Genomic DNA, 26,259 nt, shown 5'->3' with positions numbered 1-26,259 from the left:
CTTGACATATAGAGGACCCTCAGTAAATATTCATTAAATAAGTGAAGAAGTAATTTGTTGTCATATGCGACTTTGCTTTTCTCTTCATTTTTCAAATAAAAATGACTGGCAACTTCTTTTAACATTACCTCCTAAATATTTCTCAAGCTACTCCTTTTCTCTCCATCTTCATTGCCAATTCCAGGGTTTAGGCCTCCTTATTTTCTCACTGGTGCTATCAGAGCACATTTCTAATTGGTCAGTGCATTGCAATTCTTGCTCCTCTCCACAGCTACCAAACTATCTTTTTAGAATAAAAATCTACTTATATCACTTTGCTGTTTAAAAAACTCTCAGTTGCTACTCATTACCTCTTGAAATGTGGCCAAGATCTTCTGTAAGGCCTTTCTGGCCTTCAAAAATTGGTCTTGCTTTACCTTTCTCCACCTTCATTTCCCTTTACTCTTTGCTAGAATGTAAGCTCCACGAGTACAAGAGTATTGTCTGTTTTCTTCACTGCTGTATCCACATTGCTTATGTGTCAGTGAGCTATTGCTGTATCACAAACTATCCTCAAATACTTAGTGGCTTAAAACAACAACCATTGATGATTTCTGATGAACCTCTAAATAAGCATGATCTGTTAATCTGGGCCAGACTCGACTGAGTTTGGCTGGGCTAGCTCATGTCTCTACCATGTATCACATCAGTTGGAAGGTTGGCTAGGTGCTGGCTGGCTTAGGATAACTGTGAAGGGAAGACTCAACTTGCTGCATGTGGCTTCTCATCCCCCAATAAGTTATCCCAGACTGCCTGGTGTGTGTATGTGAGGGTCAGGAGGGTAGCGAGGTGTCCAAGAGAGGAAGTGGAAATGTGTACGTGTTTTCTCAAGCTTCTACTTGTGTCAAGTTTGCTACTGTCTCACTGGACAGGGTAAGTGACATGGCCAAGCCCAGAGCCAGAATGGAAGAGACTGCAAAGTTACCAAGCCATGGGTAGATATAGGAAATCTATTCTTTGGGGCCACTAATGCAATCAGTCAGCTACAGCCTAGAACAATGCCTGGCACAGCGTGGTGTGAAATACATACTTTTTGAATGAATATGTGATACTTTCTGTACATCTTGAATGAGCACAGTCTTTTCCATAATCAAACCAGAATACAGGCTGACTCCTAACCTGTGGTTCTCAATCTGAAGGTCATGATTAGACCTTGGATGTTCATGAACACCCTGAAGTTGTAGGTAAAATTTTGTGTGCTTGCACCTATATGTGTTTCTTTGGAAGATAGTATTTATATCTCTCACCAGATTCTCAAAAAGCCTCTGCCTACCCCAAGAGTTAAAAATCACTTTTAAAACCAAATAAACTTTTATAAATTTCTGCTTTTGTATATGGTGTTTCCTTTGTTGATAGGTCCTTTCCTTTTCCAAAAGTGACATGCTCCTATTCATCCATCAATGATGGATGAAGTTGGTTATTTTTTTGGCTGACCATATAAAACAGGAAAAGACGTCCTCATGCCCAAAACGTGTTACTGAAGATGAATAAACTTAAAATGAGGACAATGGCTTCATAGAGCATCATAAAAAGGCCAAGATTTGGTGGGAAATTATTTTGAAAATGGAACAAAAAATTGTCATGTTTATTTAATAAAATTGAGTTGCGTTGCAATTATATGTGAATGCTTATGATGAACCAAGAATGAATCAATTGTTTGTTTCTTCAGTATAGTTATCCTGATAACATTGTATGCTAGCAAAAATGCATTCTTTACCTTTGACCTTTGCAGCATGGTCAACAACAGAGTAATTTTGTAAATATGATAAAAGTCTTATTAATTTTTCCTTTAGCTTTGTTTATATCAGAAATATTTTCCTTTGAAGCACCTATCATGCCATTATCCTTTTTGATTTTCTTCAATGGCTAATGTGTCTAATTCTGCCATCTGTGATCTGCCAAATGTGTCTAACTCTGCCAGATTATCACTTATTGGTGATTTTGCTTGTGATTTATGCAGTTCTTCCCTATTACTTTCCTTGACTTCATGACATCCTGCATCTTTGGTAAATTGCAGTATTATTTTGTGGACCATTTGCATTTTATATTCCTTATATTATAGAAGTGGTACATTTGGCTATGAAGGAGACTTCCACCATCCCAGACACTTCTTTGTGGGTCATAATCATCAGTGTCAAACAGCGTGTGTGTGTGTGTGTGTGTGTGTGTGTGTGTGTTTGTGTGTGTGTGTGTGTGGTTGGCGGGGGGGGGTGGGTAGTACTCTTTGAATGGGGATTAATTTTTATAAATGGTAGGTGATATGGTTTGGTTCTGTGTCTCCACCCAAATCTCAACTTGAATTGGACTCCTATAATTCCCACATGTTGTGAGAGGGACCCAGAGGAAGATAATTTGAATCATGGGGGTGGTTCCCCCATACTGTTCTCATGGTAGTGAGTAAGTTTCATGAGATCTGACGGTTTTATCAGGGGTTTCCACTTTTGCATCTTCCTCATTTTCTCTTGCGGCCACCATGTAAGAAGTGCCTTTTGCCTCCCACTGTGATTCTGAGGCCTCCCCAGCCATGTGGAACTGTAAGTCCAATTAAACCTCTTTTTCTTCCCAGTCTCAGGTATGTCTTTATCAGCAGAGTGAAAACAGACTAATGCCGTAAATTGGTACCAGCAGAGTGGGGCGTTGCTGAAAAGATACCTGAAAATGTGGAATCAACTTTGGAACTGGGTAACAGGCAGAGATTGGGATAGTTTGAAGGGCTCAGAAGAAGACAGGAAAATGTGGGAAAGTTTGGAACTTCCTAGAGACTTGTTGAATGGCTTTGCCCAAAATGCTGATAGCGATATGGACAATAAAATCCAGGCTGAGGTGGTCTCAGATGGAGATGAGGAACTTGTTGGGAACTGGAGCAAAGGTGACTATTGTTATATTTTAGCAAAGAGATTGGTGGCATTTTGCCCCTGCCCTAGAGATTTGTGGAACTTTGAACTTGAGAGAGATGATTTAAGGTATCTGGAAGAAGAAATTCCTAAGCAGCAAAGCATTTGAGATGTGACTTTGGTGCTGTTAAAGGCATTCAGTTTTATAAGGGAAGCAGAGCATAAAAATTTGGAAAATTTGCAGCCTGACTATGCAATAGAAAAGAAAAACCCATTTTCTGGGGAGAAATTCAAGCCTATTGCAGAAATTTGCCTAAGTAGCAAGAAGCCTAATGTTAATCCCCAAGACCATCGGGAAAATGTCTGCAGGCCATGTCAGGGAACTTCATGGCTGCGCCTCCCATCACAAGCCTGGAGGCCCAGGAGTAAAAAGTGGTTTCATGGGCCAGGCCCAGGGTTCCTGTGCCATGTGCAGCACAGGGACTTGGTGCCCTGTGTCCCAGCTGCTCCAGCTATGGCTGAAAGGGGCCAAGGTAGAGGTTGGGCTGTGGCTTCAGGGGGTGCAAGACCCAAGCCTTGGCAGCTTCCACGTGATGTTGAGCCTGTGGGTTCACAGAAGTCAAGAACTGAGGTTTGGGAACCTCTGCCTAGATTTCAGAAGATGTATGGAAATGCCTGGATGCCCAGGCAAAAGTTTGCTGCAGGTGTGGGACCCTCATGGAGAACCTCTGCTAGGGCAGTGCAGAAGGAAAATGTGGGGTCAGAGCCCCACCACAGAGTCCCTACTGGGGTACCACCTAGTGGAGCTGTGAGAAGGGGGCCACTGTCCTCCAGACCCCAGAATGATAGATCCACTGACAGCTTGCACCATTCACCTGGAAAAGCCACAGACACTCAACACCAGCCCATGAAAGCAGCCAGGAGGGAGGCTGTACCCTGCAAAGCCACAGGGGTGGAACTGCCCAAGACTATGGGAACCTACCTCTTGCATCAGCATGACCTGGATGTGAGACCTGGTGTCAAAGGAGATCATTTTGAAGCTTTAAAATTTGACTGCCTCACTGGATTTCAGACTTGCATGGGCCCTGTACCACTTTGTTTTGGCCAATTTCTCCCATTTGGGAGGGCTATGTTTACCCAATACTTGTACCCCCATTGTATCTAGGAAGTAACTAGCTTGCTTTTGATTTTACAGGCTCACAGGTGGAAGGGACTTGCCTTGTCTCAGATGAGACTTTGGACTGTGGACTTTTGTTTTGTTTGTTTTTTGAGATGGAATCTTGCTCTGTCACCCAGGCAGAAGTGCAGTGATGTGATCTTGGCTCACTGCAACCTCCGCCTCTCAGGTTCATGTGATTATCCTGCCTCAGCCTCCCGAGTAGCTGGAACTACAGGCGCATATCACCATACCTGACTAATTTTTGTATTTTTAGTAGAGACGGGGTTTCACCATGTTGGCCAGGCTGGTCTTGAACTCCTGACCACAAGTGATCTGCCCACCTGGGCCTCCCAAAGTGCTAGGATTACAGGCATGAGCCACCATGACTGACTGGACTGTGGACTTTTGGGTTAGTGCTAAAATGAGTTAAGACTCTTAGGGGCTGTTGGGAAGGCATGACTGGTTTTGAAATGTGAGGACATGAGATTTGGAGGAGCCAGGGGTGGAACGATATGGTTTGGCTGTGTCCCCACCCAAATCTCATCTTGAATTGTACTCCCATAATTCCCATGGGTTGTGGGAGGGACCTGGTGGGAGATAATTTGAATCATAGAGGTGGTTTCCCCCATACTGTTCTCATGGTAGTGAATAAGTCTCACGAGACTGGATGGTTTTATCAGGGGTTTCCGCTTTTGCATCTTCCTCATTTTCTCTTGCTGCCACCAGGTTAGAAGTGCTTTTCACCTCCTGCCATAATTCTGAGGCCTCCCCAGCCATGTGGAACTGTAAGTCCAATTAAACCTCTTTTTCTTCCCAGTCTCGGGTATGTCTTTATCAGCAGCATGAAAACAGACTAATACAGTAGGTACATTAGTGAATGTTTTCATGACTTTGCTTCCTACCTGACCTCCTAACGGTGGAAACTCTGATGATAAATACTCAGGCACTGAAGATGTCCTATAGAAGTCTGCTTCTCAGAGCTTTCCCCTCCCCATATTTATTCCCCAACATTCCTTACACTGGAATCCTTATGAACAGTCTTTGTTTTCTGAATCTAATAAATGTCCCCCATGCTAAAGGTTGCCCAGGAATGCTGGCCTCCCAGTGGGGCCCAAGCCATCCTTTCTGGGCACGGTCTTGTGAGACAAAGAACACGTTTTCTCTTTTGGTCCCTTGCATTTTCCAGGTCGTGCCTTACACAGACCTGTAGAATATTGGAACCAGGATGGACAACATTTATTAAGGGTCTATTCTGTGCCAGGAATTTTTTCATATGTCCTGACATTTGACCTTCAGAGTTTTCCAATGAGGTCACTGTTTTTTTCATCCCCATTTTAGACATGGGTGTATTAGTCCATTATCACACTACTATAAAAACTGCCCAAGACTGGGTGATTTATAAGGGAAAGAGGTTTAATTGAATCACAGTTCTGCAGGGCTGGGGAGGCCTCAGGAAACTTACAGTCATGGCAGAAGGGGAAGCAAACACATCCATCTTCACATGATGACAGGAAGGAGAAGTGCTGAGAAAAAAGGTGGGAAAAGCCCCATTATAAAACCATCAGATCTCATGAGAACTCACTATCACGAGAACAGCTTGGAGGTAACTGCCCCATGATTCAATTACCACCCACTGGGTCCCTCCCATGACACGTGGGGATTATAAGAACTATAATTCAAGGTGAGATTTGGGTGGGGACACAGCCAAACCATATCAATGGAGCTCAGAGAAAGTAAGTGACCTTTATCAGGTCACACACCAAGGAGTGGAGCTGGGGTAAAGACTTGTCCTTTCCTAACTCCAGGCTCTTTCCCTCAATTCACAAATGAGAAGACTTGGGCTTAGGAAAGGACTTGCCTGAGGCACATCACTAGGTTAGTGGAGGGACTAAAACTAGACCACATGCACTCTAGCTCCCTGTTTATCTTATTCCACTCTGCTTTTCTTCTTAGACTTATTATTGTATAGCTATTGTTTCAGAAGAAGAAAACTAATTTCACATGAAATTATTTAAAAACATCCACATGCTTACATAGTTGCATAACCAAAATGTTCCATTTTATTTACAAGTTTTTTTTAAGCCTTTTAAGACTTCCAATGATACATTTATTTCATTACTGAATTGGCAACATACGATAACTCAAAATTCATCTGATTCATCAAACTTTCAACACTCTTTGACACAGGGAATATATTGTACTGGGATTTCATTGTCCTAAAACAGCCACAAAAATTGATATGTGATCAAAGAGAAGTAATGGTCTAGAAGCCAGGTTTTCTGATTCCAAGTCTAGTGCCCTGCCCAAACTCATATTATTTATTGAAGAATGTTATTTTTTTTTTACTGATTAATATGAGAGCTATAATTAGATAGTACTTGCTATGTGCCTGGCACTTTTAACTTTACTTTGCATGTATTAAATCATCTAATCCTTACAATACCTACCATACAGTAGATATTACCATTTCTGTTTTATAAACAGAGGCATTCACAAGGGAATATTTTGATAATATTAAACATTCACATGTATTTTCCAGTTTTTGTAAAGGTTTATTTTCTACTTTTAACCCTGGAATTACTACTCCCCCTGCATTCCCTTCATGTTCCAAGATGTTGTTATGCTAGGGTTTGATAATGTGTGAGGCATCAGCTAAGATGCTTTTGACCGTAAGGAATAGGACACCTGCCCAACAGTGGCTTTAAGAAGTAGGCAGTTCTAAGCTGGTTCAGTGGCTCAACAGGCAAAAAATACCCATCCTTTTTCCACCCTTCTGTTCCTCTTTCCTAGAGCACTGGCTTTTGTCTTCAGGCTTGTTGCCTTGGGATTGAAATAGTCCTACCTTAGTTTTAGTCCTAAAATGTCTAATTTTTAGAGACAGAGTCTTGCTTTGTCAACCAGGCTGAAGTACGGTGGTATGACCATAGCTCACTGCAGCCTCGAATTTCTGTTCTCAAGGAATCTTCCTGCTTCAGCCTCCCTAGTAGCTGTGACTACAGGCACACACCACTACACTCGGCTAATTGAAAAAATAATTGTAGAGATGAGGTCTTGCTTTGTTGCCCTTGCTGGTCTTGAACTCCAGCCTCAAGTGATCCTCCTGCCTCAGCCTCCCAAAGTGCTGGGATTATAGTTGTGAGCCATCACACCCAGCCTCGAATGGCAGTTTTCAAAGGCAGGAAGCCAAGAGATGGCCAGATATGCCAGAGTATCATCTCTCTCTTTATCTCTTTTTATCAGGGAAGAACATTTTTCCCACAAGCCTTCCTGTATTTTTTTTTCTTAAATATCATTGAGTTGAACAAAGTCACACGGCCACTCCTACTTGTAAGGAAGGCTGGGAAAACATGAACCTTGTATTTTTAGCTGTGGTGTGTGCATGTGCGCGTCTGTGTGTGTGTGTGTGTGTGTGTGTGTGTGTGTGTGTGTGTATGTGTGTATGTATAGCTGTCACCATGAGAAAAGTGGGAAGGAAATGGCTATTGGGCAGTCAACCAACAGTTTCTATGATACACAGTAAATTGTTAGTGGATAATTATCTTTCAGTGTGGTCTCCAATGGGTAATCTTGGGAGATTGTCAAGTTAAATAGTAGAAGTTCACAGTTCCTTTGAACATTTAGATGTCATAATTCTATGATTTGAAAATGCTCAGTGGATCAGGAATCTTTTCTCTCTCTCTGGCAACCATCCTTCCTGTGAGGTTTTTGTATGAGAATATGAGTACGACTTCTTGCCTTTTCCCTTGTCCTACAGTTTATTTTAGCTGAAGAGTGTAGGTAGAATAAAGGGACCACTGTGAGGCAACCTCAGAACCCTGGGGCTGAAACAAATAAAACAATACTCATTTCATAAAATGAGATCAGTGATGAGATGAGCCCCCTCAGAGATGGATTTGTCCCAGACCCAGAAAAGGAAGAGCAGGTGTGTAAAGATGGCCTCAGCATCATCCTGAGGGAGGCATGGCTGGGGACATCTCTGGGAACTCGGCCCTTCCTTCATGGGAACAAGCCCCAGGCGTTGTTGGCTTCTCCTGGGAACCCTTACAGGGGGAGAGCTCTCTCTGTGGGCCCATCCTCAGAAATTGCAAAGCAGATGTTTGCTTTGGGGAGGTAAATGTTTTCCCTTCTGTCTTATTTTCAAAGATCAGCAGAGAGGGCTGTAAGATCAACTGCCTAGCCTGCCTGGTTTGGAGGTCAGTTTGCTGGTAGGCCCAGGGCTAGCATGCCCATTGCTACCCTCTGTCTGCTTCTCTGATGGGCAAAAATATTTCTTTTGGAGTGATCTGGTGGAGGTTGGTGGGGGAGAGGGGAAGGGTCTCTTCTGTCCCTCTAGAGTTTGGTCCTCACTCTATATGGTGGAGGCAGCAAAATGCAGTACATTCTCCAGAGAACAGCCACCTTCTCACTCCTGGAGTTGCACCCAAGGGAGGAAGAGAGAGCACAGCCAGCACCTTGCCTGGAGCCAGGGCTCTGGCATTCAGTTGTCTGGCAGGTGTGCAGGGAGCTCCTGCTCTATGCCAGGTGCCTGGTGAGTGGTCAGCCCAACAGAAGAGTCAGGCCCCACACCTCTAAGTTTGGTACCCTTTGCTCTATTCATGTGAAAAGAAGAAAGAGACTTAACACTGAGCACATTCTATATACATGGCATTGTACTGTTCCTATTTTATTGGTAAAGAAATGGAAGATCAGACATGGGGGGTACATGATCATAGCTACACAGGAGGTGGTGAAATCAATGCTCAAACGCAGATTAGTCTCTCTCTAAAATTCACCATCTTCCCACTTCACTCAATAAGATCAACTCAGAAGACAGAGCCTCACTTGTCCAATCCTTTGGGTGAGAATCTGCTGTATTTTAATTTTCCCAGGATGGTGAGGAGAGAGGAAATGTTTGCTGTTCTTTCCACCATCACCTCCTGATGTAAATGTGGAGCATAGGAGGAGAGAAGAACTTCACATCCATTTAGTTCAGCTCAATTCAATTCAACCTTTTCTCAGCACCCGCTGCCACCAGGCACAGTGTTGTGCAGTAGAACCCAGAGATGAGCATGGCATGGCCTTTGCTCTTACAGAGGACACTGTGATGTTCCAGCATCACACACAGGACTTCCCAAAGTGGGTCTCGCAAGGTTCAAGGTATTTGGGAAGGTGATCTGTCCCAGAACCCCTTGAGGAGACTGTAAAAGTCTAGCTAATCCAAGGTCTATTGTAGATTTAAAGAATCTTGGCCTTCAGGAGCAGAGCTGTGAATCTGCATGCTCACAAGCCCCTGGTGATTCTGATGCTTGCCAATGTTGTGAACCTTCCTGTTGCATGGACATAGTGGAGAGAGAAAATACAATAAACTGTGGTTGTTCTTCCTCAAGGTAGGGGCAGGATGACATCACAGATAAGGACAGACTTAGAGAAGGGAGGAGGAACTTCACAGTAATGCCATGTGGATACTCATCCATCAGGTACAGCAGGCACAGTGCCTCGGGCCCAAGAGACTTTCAGCAACCAAGGCAATATTTTAATTTCTTTCAGAATCAGAAGGAAAAAAGCCCCCTGAACACGGAATGTTTTAGTATTTTAGAAAAATGTTTTAATTTTTTTTTCATATCAGAAAAAAAGGGAATTTGTAGGGGCTATGGAAATCTATTAAATTTTGCCAAAAGTAGAAAAACACCTCAAAGTATTTAAAATTATACTAGTAATAATTTTTAATATTAATATTCTTATGGAGGGAGTGGCCCACAAGACAAAAGTGCATACGGCTGCGGTGGGGACTGGCCACACACACTGTGTTGGGTGTGGTTTGATTGTGAAGGGGAAGGCTGGGGAAGGAGGCAAGGGCCAGTCTCTGGAGGGTCCCAACTACCAGGCTGAGGAATCTGGACCTTATCCTGGGCACACTGGGGGCTGTTTAAGGGTTTAAACAGAGAGATGTATGGTTAGATTTTCAGTGTTAAGGCAATCCCTTTGCAATCCTTGTCTGTGGGGCTATGGAGGGATTGGTGTGAGGCTGGTGTTAGGGAATCCTGAAGGAGACAGTGTGTCTAGGGCAGAGGTGCTAAGGAGGAGATGGAGGCAGAGACCAGAGGATGCAGAATCAATAGCACCTGGTGAGGGCTGACTGGACATGGGGGCAAGAGAGGGAGATGCCAAGGACATCTCAACCAAATGATTAGGACTGTGATCAATAACCCTCATAATCAGCACAGCTCTTGCTTCATAGTATAGTTCCTGCAAATTACACTGGCTTCCAAATGTGAGAGCCTGGCCATCCCCACCATGATCCCTCTGCTGTATGGGCTTTGTTGAAGTTGGTCATCTTTTGCTCTACATTATTGCCATCTTCAGGGTCCTGGATGTGCACTCTCACTGTCTGCTCCCAACTTTACTGTAGTAGTTAGGATAATGCTTTCTCCTGTGACAACAACAAAACCCCACCCCCCTACCCCACCAGCCCACATTTCAGTGGCTTAAGGTAATTAGTTCCTTTCTCCCTCACCTAATAACTCAATGTGGGTGTTCCTGGTTGGTAGGTAGCTTCCCACCAAGTGGTGGATCAAAGAAGGTGTCCCCTTCCATCTTGTGGATCTGCCAACCTCTAGGTCCTTGGAGTCCTCTTTTTTTTAGCCAGAAGATGGGCAAACAAGAGGGTGGGGGAGGCCCACCTGATTCTTACCAGCCTTCATCTGGCAGTGACATCTATCACTTGTAATCACATTCCATCGTGGACACTCATCCCCAGACCCACCTGGACATAAAGGGAGTGGGAAACTTAGTCTCTGTTAGGTGGCTGCTTCCCGTGGCATCTCCATGTTGTAAATGGACAATCATGAACTTTACCACCACACCCCAGGACTATTCCCAGCCCTAACTGTGAGCACATCGAGGCTATATAACAAGTAACTTTCAAGGCATTCATAGCCCATTCGTCACATCACATTATGAAATGTGATAATGGAGGTACAAAACACATGAAAAACCCCTATTGTACCTAATTAGGTTAAACCATATGGTTTGTAGATCAAAACCAGTCAAAAATTGGCAATTTCATATGATTCAACCCAATATACTAGAGAAGTGCTTCCAAAAAAGTTTTTGTTAGAACTCTCCATCATAAATTTGGGAAAATATTGCAGTGGGAGAGACTATAATTGATAACTCCTCTGGGAGATTTAAATATACTTTAGTCAAGTAAGAGCTCTGAAACATTCTGTATTCAAGAAAATCCCGTGTTGTTTAGTTTCTTTAATTAGTGATTTCCTAAGAAATTGTTGCTTAATCGGTGATTTCCAGGTTAATTTGTGCATATAACTCATTTTTCCCAAATGCCTCTTCAGCTCTCCTTGAATTACTCTTCTACCTGGTGCACTTTGGGAAACTTCATGGAACACTGAGAAAGTCCATTAATGAATCGTTTTATCTAGCAGAAAAAAATAAGGTTTGTCTTTGCAAAAATCCACACCAGGCACATTGGTGAAAATGATAACATTTGTTGAGTGCAAGAATGACTTTAAACTAATCACTCATCTTTCTGAGCCTTAGGTTTTTCATCTGCAAAATTAACATGACAAATTAAACGAGAAGACCCATTTAAAAGAGCTTAGGAAGAAGTTGCATGTGTGCTAACTTCTTCCTTCCATTAGCATCCCTGAGGTTGAGGAAGGCAGCCTCTTGCCACGTAGAGGACACCTCCTTTCAGCAGCCACATGTGGGATTGCTTTGGGCTTGACGTGCAAACATGTGTAAGTCCAGCTTCTTGAGAGTTCACATGGATATTTGGGTCAGGCAGAGTTATTTTTATACATTCAAAAGAGAAGAAAATAAAGAGCAACATCCTCATGTTGACACGAAATGGCTGCCCTGTGACTCTGGGCTGGAGGTGGGGGGTAGTGCTGGGGGTTGGGGAAGTGACCAAGCCTAAAGGGCCACATGGAACCACTTTTTCGTGGTCTAATCTGGGAGCCAGAACGCTCTGAGCTTGGAATAAAGTCATGGTTCTGGTTAGTGGATTGATTCTCTGGGGCCAGCGTGGATTCTGGCAGAGCCTTGGCCCCATCTGTCCTTCCCCTGGCCTGGTCTCCTTCTGGCGGCCTCATCCCCAGGTCTGGCAGAACCCCCAGAACAGATCATTCTCCTGGCCCCCAGCAAAGCTGTTCACTGACTTCCAAACATGTGTGACTAGTTTGGCCATCTGGGCCTGAGGCCTCTCTGCAAGGTGGGCCTTGTTGGGATGGGTCTTCCTTTCCCCTACACACTAGTCATGGCGTCCAGCTGAGTGTACTTACCTGGTTCTCCTGCAAAACCTCCACCTCCAGGGCTCTTTCTAGCACTAAGAGGACACAACAAAGAGAGCTTATTTAAGAATGGGTACTGTGACTGTTTTCAATGTTGCTATGGAACTGATGCCTTTTATAGGTCCTCCTGCTGGCAGACCCATAATGGCCCTCAGAGCCAGAATGACCAGGTTTGAATCTTGGCGTGGTCATTTGTGAGCCATGTAACCTTGGACAGATACTGTAATCTATTTGGACCTCAGTTTCTTCTGTACATTGGGGATAATTACTGTTGTTTCATCCATCAAACCATCACACATTCATTGAGGACGTTTTTCTACATGGCTGGCATTGGTGACACAAAGATAAACTGTAACTTGTCCCTGTCTCAAGCAGATGATACTCTGAATGTGAAATTGCCAAGCCCATGGCTAGGGACCCAGAACCCAGCGAGGTGTAAATAACTGAAGCTTTAAAATCAGACCCTCTGCCTAAATATTCCAGCTCTGATACCGAACTGCTGTGTGATGTTGGGCAAGATCTTTGTGCTTTCTTGTCCTCAGCTCCCTCATCTACTCAGGAGGCTGAGACATGAAAATTGCTTGAACCCGGCAGGTGGAGGTTGCAGTGAGCTGAGATCGCACCACTACGTTCCAGCTTGGGTGACAGTGCAAGACTCTGACTCAAAAAAAAAAAAAAAAAATAAATCAAAAGGAAAAATAAATTAGTTGAATTGGTCACTTGAAATCATGTAGTGAAGCAAAATGGGTGCCGTGGCAGTTACAATTCTATCCTGGATATAATGTATTGAAGATATTTTGAGGAGTCCTGTGTTTTCTTGGGGAAAGGGCCTGAGCTTGACATCAAACAGACTTGTAATCTAATCCCAGCTGTGTTATTTACTGGCTGATTGACTTTGAGCCAGATGCTCAGTGTCTCTGAGCTTCCTTGGCCCATCATTATATTTAGAGAAAAACATGCACTTTGCAGTGTGGTGAGAATGAGAGAGTGCTTAGGTGAAGTCCTGGCTTAGTCATCCCTCACCACTTGGTTCTGTGACCCAGCCGACTGTGAGTCTGTTGGGAGCAGGCTCTGCATCTGGCTTCTTGTTTTCTGTGAGGCCCAGCACAGGATCTGGCAGAGAGCAGATTCTCAGTGAGCATTTATTGAATGAATGAATGAATGAGCAGGTTTCAGCATGATGCGTTGTAACCTGGGCCCCAAAAGGGGCAGTATAATTTCCTTTGTTGTAGGTGGTGTTTAATGGGGAAATGCAAAGAACTTTGGACCCAGATATAGGCTGGACGTATGAGTTGTATAGAATAGACCCTGCTCGTTAGTAACTGTAAGTCTCTGGGCAAGTTGTGGCACATCTTGGAGCCTTGACACCTCAACTTCGTCATATGCAAATTGTCTTGCCTAATTTGCTGGGTTCCAAGGAAGTCCAAAGGATTTCCAGCTGCGAAACTACTCTGTAAACTCTAAAGTGCCATCCTCACGTGAAGGGTTGTTGTTGCTGACAGCATTTGTGAAAGGCCACAAAGCTGTTGACATCTGCTGCTTGGCACTGGCTGGGAAAAAGTTCAGAGGGTCCCATACGCATGCATGTGAACTTCTGGGATTTCTCATTCTGGGAACATTATCAAGAGGCACCAGTTGACTCCCTTTGTCCCCAAGGGAGCAAATATGCTTGGCTCACTCTCCCTGCGGACATTAATGAAGCATTTGTGACAGCACAGCAAAGTTTCCAGAATATTCTAAAGCATCTTTGTCCAGTGCATCATAGTTAGCACATCATCAGTACACCTGTTATTTTGTTTATTTGATCTTCCTAGTGACTTTGGAGGTCACTGTGGATAGAGGCATTATTTTGATTTTATAGGTAAGAAAGAAAAAACTTGGAGAAGCTAGAAATGTGCGAAAGGACACAGAGGTAGTTAGGGGCAAAGCAACCCATGCTTGCTGACTCTAGTTCTGACACCCTTTCCGTTCCTTTCTGTGAGATAAAGCATCTTGATATTACCCAGAAAATAGAACATCCATGTCTGATTTGTCTTGCTATTCCCCATGGCACTTTGTCCTTGCTGGGAACATAATAGGTATTCAATAAATATTAGAATCGTAGACTCAGTGAGTGTAGGTTTTGGACACTCAAACAATGAGCGTAGGTTTTGGATACAGACGGATCTGTATTCAAATCCTGATCAGCTACAGACTAACTGTGTGACCTCGGACAAAGCACGGTACTTCAATGCTTTGATCTTCAAATTCTTCCTTTGTCTAGGAGTGAAGGGTGTACATCCTGCCTGGGGCTGCAGTGAGCATCAGTGGAGAGAGCATCCCTAAGGCATCAAGTACTCAACCTGGAACATATTAGGCACCTAATAAACATTGGGATTTCTAGCTCACAAAAGCTCTAAAAACTGGCCTTTAAACCCTTTCATTTGAGTGAAATGAATGGAGGGTGATTGTGAGAATTCAATTCTCTTTTACTACTTTCTGCCTCTCTCATTAATCTTTAAAATCATATGCACAAAAAAGATGATGGGACCACATGCCTCTGGTTCACTCATGCTCAGGTTAGCAGGCGTTGTGTGGTCAGGGACCTTAGGCAGGCTTTCTCCTCCATGGCCTTGACTTCCTTGGCCCTGCAGAGGTGGAGGTTCCCTTTTCCCTAATCCAGATGCACTCCTACATTGAATAAAAAACAGGGCGCTTACCCAAACTCACCTGGAAAAAAAGAAGATTAAACCTCTACCTCTCATCTGTGCAAAATACACTATATCTCAGGTTGCTGGCAGCTGGGTCCTGACTGTGTAAACGGTATGGTCCTCTGTCTCATTTGAGTTTCACAAAGAAATGATTAATATACCCATTTTACAGATGAGAAAACCAAGGCCCAGATAACCATTTAACAAGCTTTTACGACGTGTCAAGTACTATGTTAGGTGTTCTGTTTGCCTTCTCTTTACGGGGAATTTAGAGATGTGGCTATTGAGGCTTAGGGATGTCAAGTAATTTGTTCAAGGTCACACCATTAGTTAGGGTAAAAGTTAAGATGCTCCAACAGAAACCCCAAAATCCCTTTTCTTTTCTTTCTTTCTTTTTTTTTTTTTTGAGACAGAGTCTTGCTCTGTCACCCAAGCTGGAGTGCAATGGCGTGATCTTGGCTCACTGCAACCTCTGACTCCTGGGTTTGAGAGATTCTCCTGCCTCAGCCTCCTGAGTAGCTGGGATTACAGGTGTGCACCACTACGCCTGGCTAGTTTTTGTATTTTTTAGTAGAGACGGGGTTTCACCATATTGGTACTGCTGGTGTTTCACCATATTGGTACTGCTGGTGTTGAACTCCTGACCTTGTGATCCACCCACCTTGGCCTCCCAAAGTGCTGGGATTACAGGCATGAGCCACCACGCCCGGCCCCTCAAAATCCCATTTCTAAAACAAGATCAATGTGGACGGCACTGTCATGTAACAGTCTACTCTAGAGCCATGTGGATGAAGTAGATTTGATGTGTAACTCTGTCCTATGAGTTACTCAGGTATCCAAGTTCCTACTAGTTTTGCTCTTTCTTTAGACTGTTACCTCCTCTATCTAGTTGAAGGTGTTTCATTAGCACCACATCATAAGAATTCCAGTCCATAGGAAGGTGGAAGGAGAGGAAGTGGAGGGGAAGCAATTTCCATGTATAGTTTATTGGTAAGAACATAGCCACACCTAGCTGCAAAGGAGTGGGGGATATGTAGTTGCAAGCTGGCAGCCATTTGCCTATCCCAAACTCAGAGAGTGGAAGTGCTCTGTTAAGACATATGTGTGTTAATACACAGTGAGTAGCAGAGCTGGGTTTTGAACACAGGTCTGTTTTATTCTTTCCATCACTCCACAGACCTTGGAGAAGAAGGCAGATTCTTTCTTCTGCTACTCTCTAGTATTCCAATTGTCTTGGTCCACGTAGTAAGATACCTGCCGATATTAGCATAATAACTGAGCATTTACGATGTGCCAAGCACACAGTGCTTAACCTTAATTGTTTAATTTAGTCTTCAATCAGACTGAAAGTTTTGTGTAAAGATCTCATAGAGGGCCAGTTGATCAGAAGAGCTTAGTGACCCCGGGCTTGAGGACAGGACGTTCCTGCTTCTTAGTACTTCCGTGTAAATCCCAGTGCTTAAAAGCCTGGGACCCATTTGTGTTCTTTAAAATAAATCATGACACTTTCAGATGGTGGATTATTATCTACCCATGCAAAGAATAAGGCAGATATTTATGCACTGATATGGAACGATTGCCTAGTGATATTGTTAACTAGAAAAATAAAGGTGCAGAACATTGTCTGTAGTGTGCAGCTGATGGGTAAACACGACCACTGGTTTCTCTTAGTGAAGAAGACCTCTTGAAAGATAGGCAAATGATTGGTAATATTGATCCTTTCCCATAAAGAGAGCAGATGCTCGGAGAGCAGATGCTGGGAGACCAGGCATAGGAGAAACATACTGCACACATCCTTGTACCTTTTGGATTTTGTACCATGTGAATGTATTTCATATTAAAAAGTAAAAATAAAAACTAGACTTTGAAGTATAGAGATACCTAGATAATCTTAGAAATGTCCCTCAATCTTTGGTTCCCCAGTTTCTTGATTTGTAAAATGGGGAATAAAATATGCATAATAATAACAATTTATATTTCTATATATAAATTACAATTCAGATATGCCTCACATGAGAATCAACTTTGGTAATGCCCATGAAGGGCTTACACAATGCAGGACAAATCATTTGTGCACAATAAGTGCTAACTATCATCATTATGGTTTCTTGTTGGAAGGGATAGAGAGTAGAAATTCTGTTTGTTTCAAGGAATAGACCCTTGAACAAGGTTCTGGCATTCTTTTCGGCCCCAGGAAGGCTTGCATACAATGAACCTTCTGCTGAAAGATCTTGGTTCTTCATTTCAGCTGTCTTTGGGACGTTCTTGCCTGGAACTTGCAACAGGCCATTTGCAAGGTGCCCACATACTAAAACTGGAAACTGGGAGAGGATTCCTCAGCTTTGGACAGCATGATCCCTATTGGCATCTGGATGTCTTGTAGCCCATGACCCCTTCTGACGTTTGGAGACACCAAGACCTAGACTGTTAGATTAGAATAGCTCTCAAAATCATTAGTTCAAGCCACTCATTTGATGTATGGGGCAAGAGAGGTCCAAGAGTAGCCTAAGTTTGCATAACAAATTTGTTAACAGCACAAGTCTGGAGCCTCTTTCTTAGTCCCAGCTCAGGTTTTTTTCTACATTTCCTAGGGATGCTGTCAGGTTAAACCTATCTCTTTAACCAATACTGAGCTATGTGTTTTATTGGAGTTTTTGCTTATTCATGCTTTGCAAACAGATATTGGGCATCTAGTGTGTATCAGGCCAGTGAAGGGGGCTGGGGTGAAATGGGATGAAAGATGAGTTAGACCTCATCCCTTCTCTGAGGAATGAGCTAAGGGGTGAGGGTAGAGGGTGGGGAGGGGAGTAAGTCCCATTTAAGTGGGAAGAACAAAGTACTGGGAATTCAGAGAAGGAAGAGTTTACATGAGAACAGGAGAATCAGAGGGTGCTGTATGTTCATCCATTGTCACTCATTCATTCATTCATTCCAGAACATTCTGTGCAAGAGGGAAGGATATATATGTATTTCGACTACTCCCTGCCAGGTAAACTGGTTCAAGTTTTCACATAACATGATCTAATATAAGATAATAAAGAGGCAACTTAGCAGAGTGGAAAGATGATAAACTTGATTGTCAGACAAACCTGGGTTTAACTCCTCGTACCACCATCTTTTTAGCTTTGGGACTTGGGGAAAATTCAGTTAACTTCTCTGAGCCCGCTTCCTTATCTGTAAAATGGGGGTTAATTATCAAAGAATTGTCCAAGGGTTGAAAGGGATGATGTTTGTAAAACCATTCCACATGTGGCTTGGCACAGAGGAGCCTCTAAATAAAAATGCTGGCTTCCTTCCCTTCCTGTATCCTTGGAACTATTTTTTTTAAGAGACAAATTATTGCCTATCATAACTTTTAGAATTGGACTGTATTTTCTGAAAAGGGAACACTAATCTAGTACAACATTCTTGAAACTCTGCTTACCTAATCTCTCAGGATCAAAGGGTAGGATGGCCTCTTTCCCCTCCATTTTATCAAAGATATCCCATTGCTAGCTGGACTTAATCTGTAAGATTGCATCAAAGAAAACTCTGCTTTGGGAAATATGACGGCCCTTCTCTTGGGACTTGGGCTTCCATTTTCTGTGGAGCCAGAAGGCCAGAGCTCCAGGGATGCCACAGAAGATCATGCCAGGTTGACCTTGGGCCCTGAAGGCCTGTCCTATGCAGGGTTCCCATCTAGGACATTGTTTGGGGCTGAATTGTGTTCCTCAAAAAATATATCAAAATTCCAATCTCAGGTACCTCAGGATGTGACCTTACTTAGAAGTAGTGTCATTGCGGAGGTGTTAGTTAAGATGAGGTCATACTGGAGTAGGGTGGGCCCTTAATCCAGTGTGATTGGGGTTTTTATAAAAAGACCCATGGAGACACAGCCACAGAGGGAGAAGGCCATGAGACACAGTGGCAGAGACTGGAGCACTGCGGCTAGAAGCTAGGGAAGACCAGGGATTGCTGGCCACCACCAGAAGCTAGGAAGGGGCAAAGATGTATTCTCTCCTACAGGTTTCAGAGGGAACATGGTGCTGTAGACACCCTGATTTTAGACTTCTAGCCTCTAGGACTGTGAGACAATCCATTTCTCTTGTTTCAAGTCCCCCAGTTTGTGGTGCTTTGTGATAGCAGACCTAGAACTGAGTAGATATTTAATCTCCATTGTGAAAGTGAAGAAATTGAAGCTCCCAAACGTCCTCATTTCTACAGCACCAACAATTTAGTATAAGACAGTAGAGGCAGAGAGTTTATCCAAGGAATGTGCAAATGAATGTCTGTGGCTCAGGGAAGTGGTGTGAATTGCACAAGCTCACATGGGTAGTTGGAGGCACAGTCAGCTATAGGAACTGTGTCTGGATGCCCAGCTAGCTGTTTGCTCCATTAGGACAATAATAATAGCGACCATTTGTTTTCCTGGTTAAGAGCCTGGGCTTTGGAGTGTAAGCCAAGGCTTACACTCTTCATTTGTGGCTTTTTGTCTAGTCCAATAAAGAAGGCTTCAATAAATGTCAGCTGTCATTCTTGGTATTTTACTATTACCAAATTCTTATATATGAAGTGGCTTACATACATTATTTCATTTAATTCCCATGATAGCCCTTGGGGCAACTATTATTATTATAGTTTTGCAAACGAGGAGTCTGAGGCTCAGAGAGGCTCAAAAATTGCCCAAATCATCCAAATGGCAATAATGGTAGGGGGCAGCCTACAGACCTGCCATGCAGCTTTGAGTGGCCTTCGGGCCTTCTTTCCAGCTCTTTTTGTTTGTTTGTTTTTTTGAGGTGGGGGTCTTGCTCCGTTGCTCAGCCAGGAGTGCAGTGGCACGATATTGACTCACTGCAACCTCTACCTTCTGGGTTCAAGCGATTCTCGTGCCTCAGCTTCCTGAGTAGCTAGGATTACAGGCACACGCCACCACACCCAGCTAATTTTTTTGTATTTTTAGTAGAGACGGGGTTTTGCCATGTTGGCCAGGCTGGTCTCAAACTCCTGGCCTCAAGTAACCCACCTGTCTTGGCCTCCCACAGTGCTGGGATTACTGGTGTGGCCTTTCCAGCTCTTTTTAATATGTGCAATGCAAAAGGATTTTTAGCCTTGAGATATATAGAACTCCCATAAATCACTAAGAAAGACACAACTAGCCCCAAGGAAAACTCAGCCAAGGGTGTTAAACATACAGTTCACAGATATCCAATGAAAATGAAAAGATGGCCAAGCTCGGTGGCTCATGCCTGTAATCTCAGAACTTTGGGAGGCCAGGGCAGGAGGACAGCTTGAGCCTAGGAATCTGAGACCAGCCTGGGCAATATACTGAGAACTTTTCTCTACAAAAAATTTTAAATCAAAAATTATCTGAGTGTGGTGTCATGTGCCTGTAGTCCCAGTCACTCAGGAGGCTTAGGTAGAAGGATTGTTTGAGCCTGGGGAGCAGAGGCTCCAGTGAGCTGAGATTATGCCACTGCACTCCAGCCTGGGCAACAGAGAGAGATTCTGTCTGAAAAAAGAAAAGAAAAGAAAAAAAAGAAAGAAAAGATGCTCAGCCTTATTAGTAATTGAAGAAATGCAAATTAAAACTATGATGAGATGCCATTTCATATCCCCAGGATAAAACTGGTAAACATTTAAAAATCTGACAATAAGTAGTAACAAGAATATGGAGTCATAGGAATTCTCATACACTGCTACAGGAGTTTAAATTGGTAAAATCACTTTGGAGAGAACTTTGGCAATAGCTAGTACAATGGACTGAATGTCTGTGTCCCCTTCCAAATTCATGTGTTGAAATCTAATCCTTAATATGGTGGTATTTGGAGCCTTTGGGAGGTGATTAGGTCATGAGGGTAGAGCCTTCATGATTGGGATTAGTGTCCTTATAAAAGAAGCCAGAAACCTAGCTGGCTCTCTTTCCATCATGTGAGGACACAAGGAGAAGCTGGCAATCTGTAACCTATAAGACAGCCCTCGCTAGAACCTGATCTTGCTGGCACCCTGACCTTGGACTTCCAGCCTCCAGAATGTGGGGAATAAATATTTGTTGTTTAAGCTACCCAATGGTAAGTTGTTACAGCAGTCCTAACAAAGACGGCTAGTAAAGTTGAAGATTTGTAGATCTTATCACCAGGGACTTCACTCTTAGGTACATTTCTCAGAGAAATCTTGCATACATGCATAGAGAAATAGAGAAAAATAGCAGCCTTGTTTATAATACAAAAACATTGGAAATAAGCTATTTTTTATTTTTAGAGACAGGGGTCTCACTATGTTGTCCAGGCTGGACTTGAACTCCTGGGGTAAAGTGATCCTCCTGCCTTGGCCTCCTAAGTAACTTGGACTCCATGTGCACACCACCATGACTGGTTTGAAAATAACCTAAATGTTCATCCCTATGAGAATGGCTAAAATAAATTGTGTATTTCTGTATTCATATGACACTATACATCATTAGAATGAGTGAAATTTGATTGCATATATCAATTGGGTAAGTCTCAAAAACCGTGTTGAGTGAAGGAAGCAAGTCATTAGGAGAATCAAGGCTATTTGCTAAAGTTTAAAAACCCACAAAAGTAGTATTACTGTTTTATAAATACATATGTGATAGAAATATAAAAATATGAAAGAGAATGACATAAACTTCAGGACAGTGGTTTCCTCTGGGATGCAGGGAAGGGAATGAGATTAGGGAGGACGACATCAAGTATATCTGTAATATTTTAATCCTTAATACAAGTGAGAGATATGCAGATGCTTATTATACTGTTGTTGATACTTTTTATATGCCTGAAATAATAGTAATGTACTTGCATATAATTTCCATATACTCTAAAAATAGAGGAGATAAAGCTTCTCTACAGTCAGAAAAACTTGTACTTCCCTAAAGAACCTCTGAGAGATCTGATAAAAGAAAGAAATGCAGGCAGCAGTCCAATGTTTTCAGTATTAATTGGAATTTGGATCTTAATTTGGGTGCAGAGGAAGCCATTAAAAGGTTGTGGCTGAGGAATGATCTCATTTTTGGCTTACAAGGCCTTTGAAATGCGCCTCTGTTTCTCTTAGTCATCCTCATCTGACTGTCCCAGCCTCCCAAGTTTTTCTTCTAGTAACTTCACACTTCTGGTAAGTTCCTAGTTATGCCACTCACAACTCCATGCAGTTGCTCATGGCTCCCTGTGCTTAGCACTTATTTCTTTCTAGATGATCCACACTCTCCTTTCCAGAGCCAGCTAAGGCAATGCTATCTCTTACCAAGTTTATCTTGTTTCCCTCAGGATGGGTTAGGTTCCCCTCTGAACTCCCAGAGCTCCCTTTAGTATTGATGGCGCAATCTTATTTCATCTTTGTCTTTCTGGTCCCCAGCAAAGGGCTGGAGTCAGCATAAGTGATCAGGAAATGAAAATGTTGTTAGAGCAAGAAAGTGTAAATGGAGCATTTGTTCAAGTCCCTTCTAGAACTACTGACTTCTAATAATGGCTCACATGGTCATAAAATAACATGACAGTGGAAATTAGATCCTATAATCCTTTATAAAGCTTGAGTAAAAACCTTGGAAAAGAAAACTCTGAAAAAGGGGTAGGATTGGGTGAAGGATTGGGTGTGAGGTTTGGAGGGAGAACATAGTGATGGGTCCAGACTTAAGAAGCTTCCTGATAGTCACTTAGCAAGGTGGAGTCTGCATAGACAAGAACCCAAGTCTCTTCATTCCTGGCCAGGGCTTTCTTTTGTTCTACTTTCTGTGGCTTGAGAAAACAGCTGCTCTGTATCATCTTCTTAAAATCTCTTCCAGTACTTAAAACAGGAAATGACTCTCCAGTTCTTGGGTAGTGAAACTGGGTCAACTATAACAGGTGGCTTGGAAGAACCTATGATAAGAGGCACTAGAGAACAGACAAGCCTCAGGAAAGCAATATTAAACTTAAGCGGGGTCTCAGAAAGGTCTTTGTAGTTGAATCAAGTTAAAACAAGTTTGGTTCCAAGAGTCTGGTGACTCTCCTGAACATACTCACACATCTGGATATTGAACTGAATTCCAATAGAAATCCATCATTGAGGATTATCTAGGGACAAATTTTTGTGCAAAAAAAAATAAATGATTGAATGATGAATTATCATATAGATGATGTTGACCAGCTGTTCATCATTAAAATACAGAATAAGACAGAGGCCATAAACAAGATAAGGCTTCCATGGCATTAGAAGAAGTGTGGAAGGATGTGCTAATTATCTTTGAATCTCAGGGTCAACCTAGGGCCTGGAAGATGGTAGGTTTGCACCAAGATTTTCTGACTGAATGGATGAGCTCTGGAGAAATCGCATGACTGGAAACAGCTTCACCAGTCACCTCTTATATTAATGCATCTGGTTTGGAAGAGAGTTGGTGGCAAAATAAAAAAAACAGACTTCCTACAAGAGCTTTTACCATCAGGCTAACCAGAAACACCAAATCCATGTCATCAGCGGGATCAAAACCAAGGGAAGGCTGGGCAGTGTTCTTAATGGTTGAGAATGAGGAGTTTCTGGGTTATGATGGTGGCTTTCCAGTAGTGCTTGATTTAACCACCCTGTCTCTCATCAAAATACTCCCAAATGCAGAATAAGACATAAAGTTGCAACAGCCTGGAAGGAATGACTTTTCATGAATAATTTGGAGGTCTCTGGAAGGGGTTTTGTCTTGCCACAGCATTGATGGAATGGGATTGAGAAATAACCGACACTGACCTCAAAAGTAGAACCACAGCATTGGACTGGAACATCTACACACATACCAGAATGCCTTGCCACCCATTGCCTGGGAACAGCACTCTAGAGCAGGCGGGTTCACTTTCAACTGTTCCTACTGTCCATCTGTGCCTCTCTTTCTGCATCCATTTGCTATTACTCCCAATCTTTCACCATCCTGGGATGCAAAATTGGCAGTGAGAGAGGCACAGGGGGAAAAGCTGAAGAAACATAGTATTCTGGGGAAAAATGCTTAATTGGGTTTAGACATTTGAAATTTTACAAACTTTTCTCTTTGCATATTTTCATATACGATTGCAAATACTAATATTATTTAATGTTCATATCTAACTACAGAACAAAAGGGGACTGATATCTGAGTATAATACTGTTAGCTAATGTCCTTATAGCACTCTAGAATTTAAAAATAATTCCACAGATTATTTCAGTCCCCCACCCCACCACTGCCACCATCGTTTCCACTACCAACAAACCCATGTTTATTGAGCACTTATCCCCAAGGCTCCTCCGCAGTAAAGGAGAGATGCGGGCCCCTTTCCCATCTTATGATTTGTGGTGATGTATCAAAAAGGGAACAAGTGTCATTAAAACAGGGTGGCAAAATATCATCTACTTTAAATGGTGACAGGTAAAAAATTAGCACTTTTTACACCCAAACCACATTCTGTTAATTTGTGTTTCTCAGCATGCAAAAAGTACAACAATTGAAGTAATTTTGGCTAATGTAAAATCTTAGATTTTTTTTGGTGTAAAATAATATGATTTAAAATTTCAAATCAAACAGTACTATAGCAGTTAAACCAAAATGAAATAAATAGATTATGAGTGAGGCATAGTGATAGTGGTACAACTGTGCTGTTTAAAGGTAATCAGCAGGTTTATAAAAATATTATCTCAAGATGTAGTACAGATGATATAGACAGGTAATCTGACACAAATTTAAGAAATATGGTAAATAATTTCTGCTGCCCTGTCGATGCATTTCTTTGGCTATATGTCACTCCCAGGGCAGAAAGTTCTTCAGATTAGCATTAACTAGCACTGTGGTTTTCTAACAATGTACCAGTCTCTTTGGCCCTCTGCTTTCCATCAGTGAAATGGAAGGCTAAGTGTTGGACATCCACATTCATCATCTCAGTGCTCTCCATGGTCATTTCCTTAATTTGGCTGAACAGCCTAGTGACTCTCTACATCTTTATCTGCAAATATGACAGATTGGACTGGCTAAACTGTGGTTCTCTACCAATTCAGAGCCTATGAGCTCATTTCATAGAAAATACATACTTGAATTGAAAAATACGGTCATCTCATGCTGCTGCTGTAACTGCTGCTACTACCACTACTGCCGCTACCACACTTATGCATGCCCTACTGAGACTAAGCTGTTTAGCCCAGGAAGGCACCCCAACCTCACTGAGGGCAGCGTACCTAGCAATAAGTAGCCCTGTGAGGGCTCATCTTACAGCCTCCAAACCCCACTCATAACCTCATGCCTCACCCTATCAAAACCACTAGCAAATAGCTTCTCTGGGATTGGATGCAAAAATTGTGGAATTTCCTCTCCCAAGAATTGTTAGGCAGCTCAACGATTTTGCTAAAGAGGTGCCCACAAAGACTTTGAAAGAGAAGGAAGGTTGTCTTCTGAGGGTTTGACTGTAAATCAAAACATGTTGGACACAAATATGCAAGAACCACCCTCTGAAAAGTAGACTAATTTTAAGACCAGAAGGCCATCAACATATCTAAAAAAGAAGGTACTAATTGAAAAAGGGTTGGCAAGTCAAAGGACATAAATGAACATGAATTACTGAGGCAGCACTCCCTCAAGCTTGGCTCAAGATAGAGGCATTCTAGATCTAGAAAACCAAGAGGTCATTGTGCTACCCGACCCTGGGAAACAACGGCTGCTGTTTACTGAGCATGGATTCTTTGACAGGACAATGTGAAGTGCCTGTCTTACAATATCCCATTTAATATTTAAAACAGCCCTAGGAGGTAGGTATCACTACTGCTATTTTATAGAAAAGTAAACTGAACTGAGGATCAGGAAGGACACAGCTGCTTATGGTCACACAACTGACGATGCTGGAGTCTGAATCAGACTCAGGCTCTGTGACTCCCAAGGCTCTGCTCTGACTGCAGTGTGCACTGCTGGGCAGTCACAGGGTCACTTGTACTCTCCTTCAGGCCAGTCTCTGAAGGAGATAGACCCAGATGCTTCTTGGTAGAGAGGAGGTGCTATGGACCCTAATTTATATATGGAAGCCCTAACTCTCAGTGTGATGGCATTTCTAGATGGGGACTTTCGGAGGTGAATAGGTTTAGATAAGGTCATGACAGTGGGACCTTCATGATGAGATTAGTGTCCTTATAAGAAGAACCATCAGAGATTCCCCACTCCTACCTCTCTCTCTCTCTCTCTCTCTCTCTCTCTCTGCCTCGTGAGGACACAGTGAGAAGGCAGCTGCCTGCATGCTAGGAAGAGAACCTTCATCAAGGAACCACATCAGCAAGCACCTGGA

The sequence above is a fragment of the Gorilla gorilla genome, chromosome 1, assembly GCF_029281585.2.
Source record: "Gorilla gorilla gorilla isolate KB3781 chromosome 1, NHGRI_mGorGor1-v2.1_pri, whole genome shotgun sequence".
NCBI classification, from domain to species: Eukaryota; Metazoa; Chordata; class Mammalia; order Primates; family Hominidae; genus Gorilla; species Gorilla gorilla.
This window is presented reverse-complemented; position numbering follows the sequence as displayed.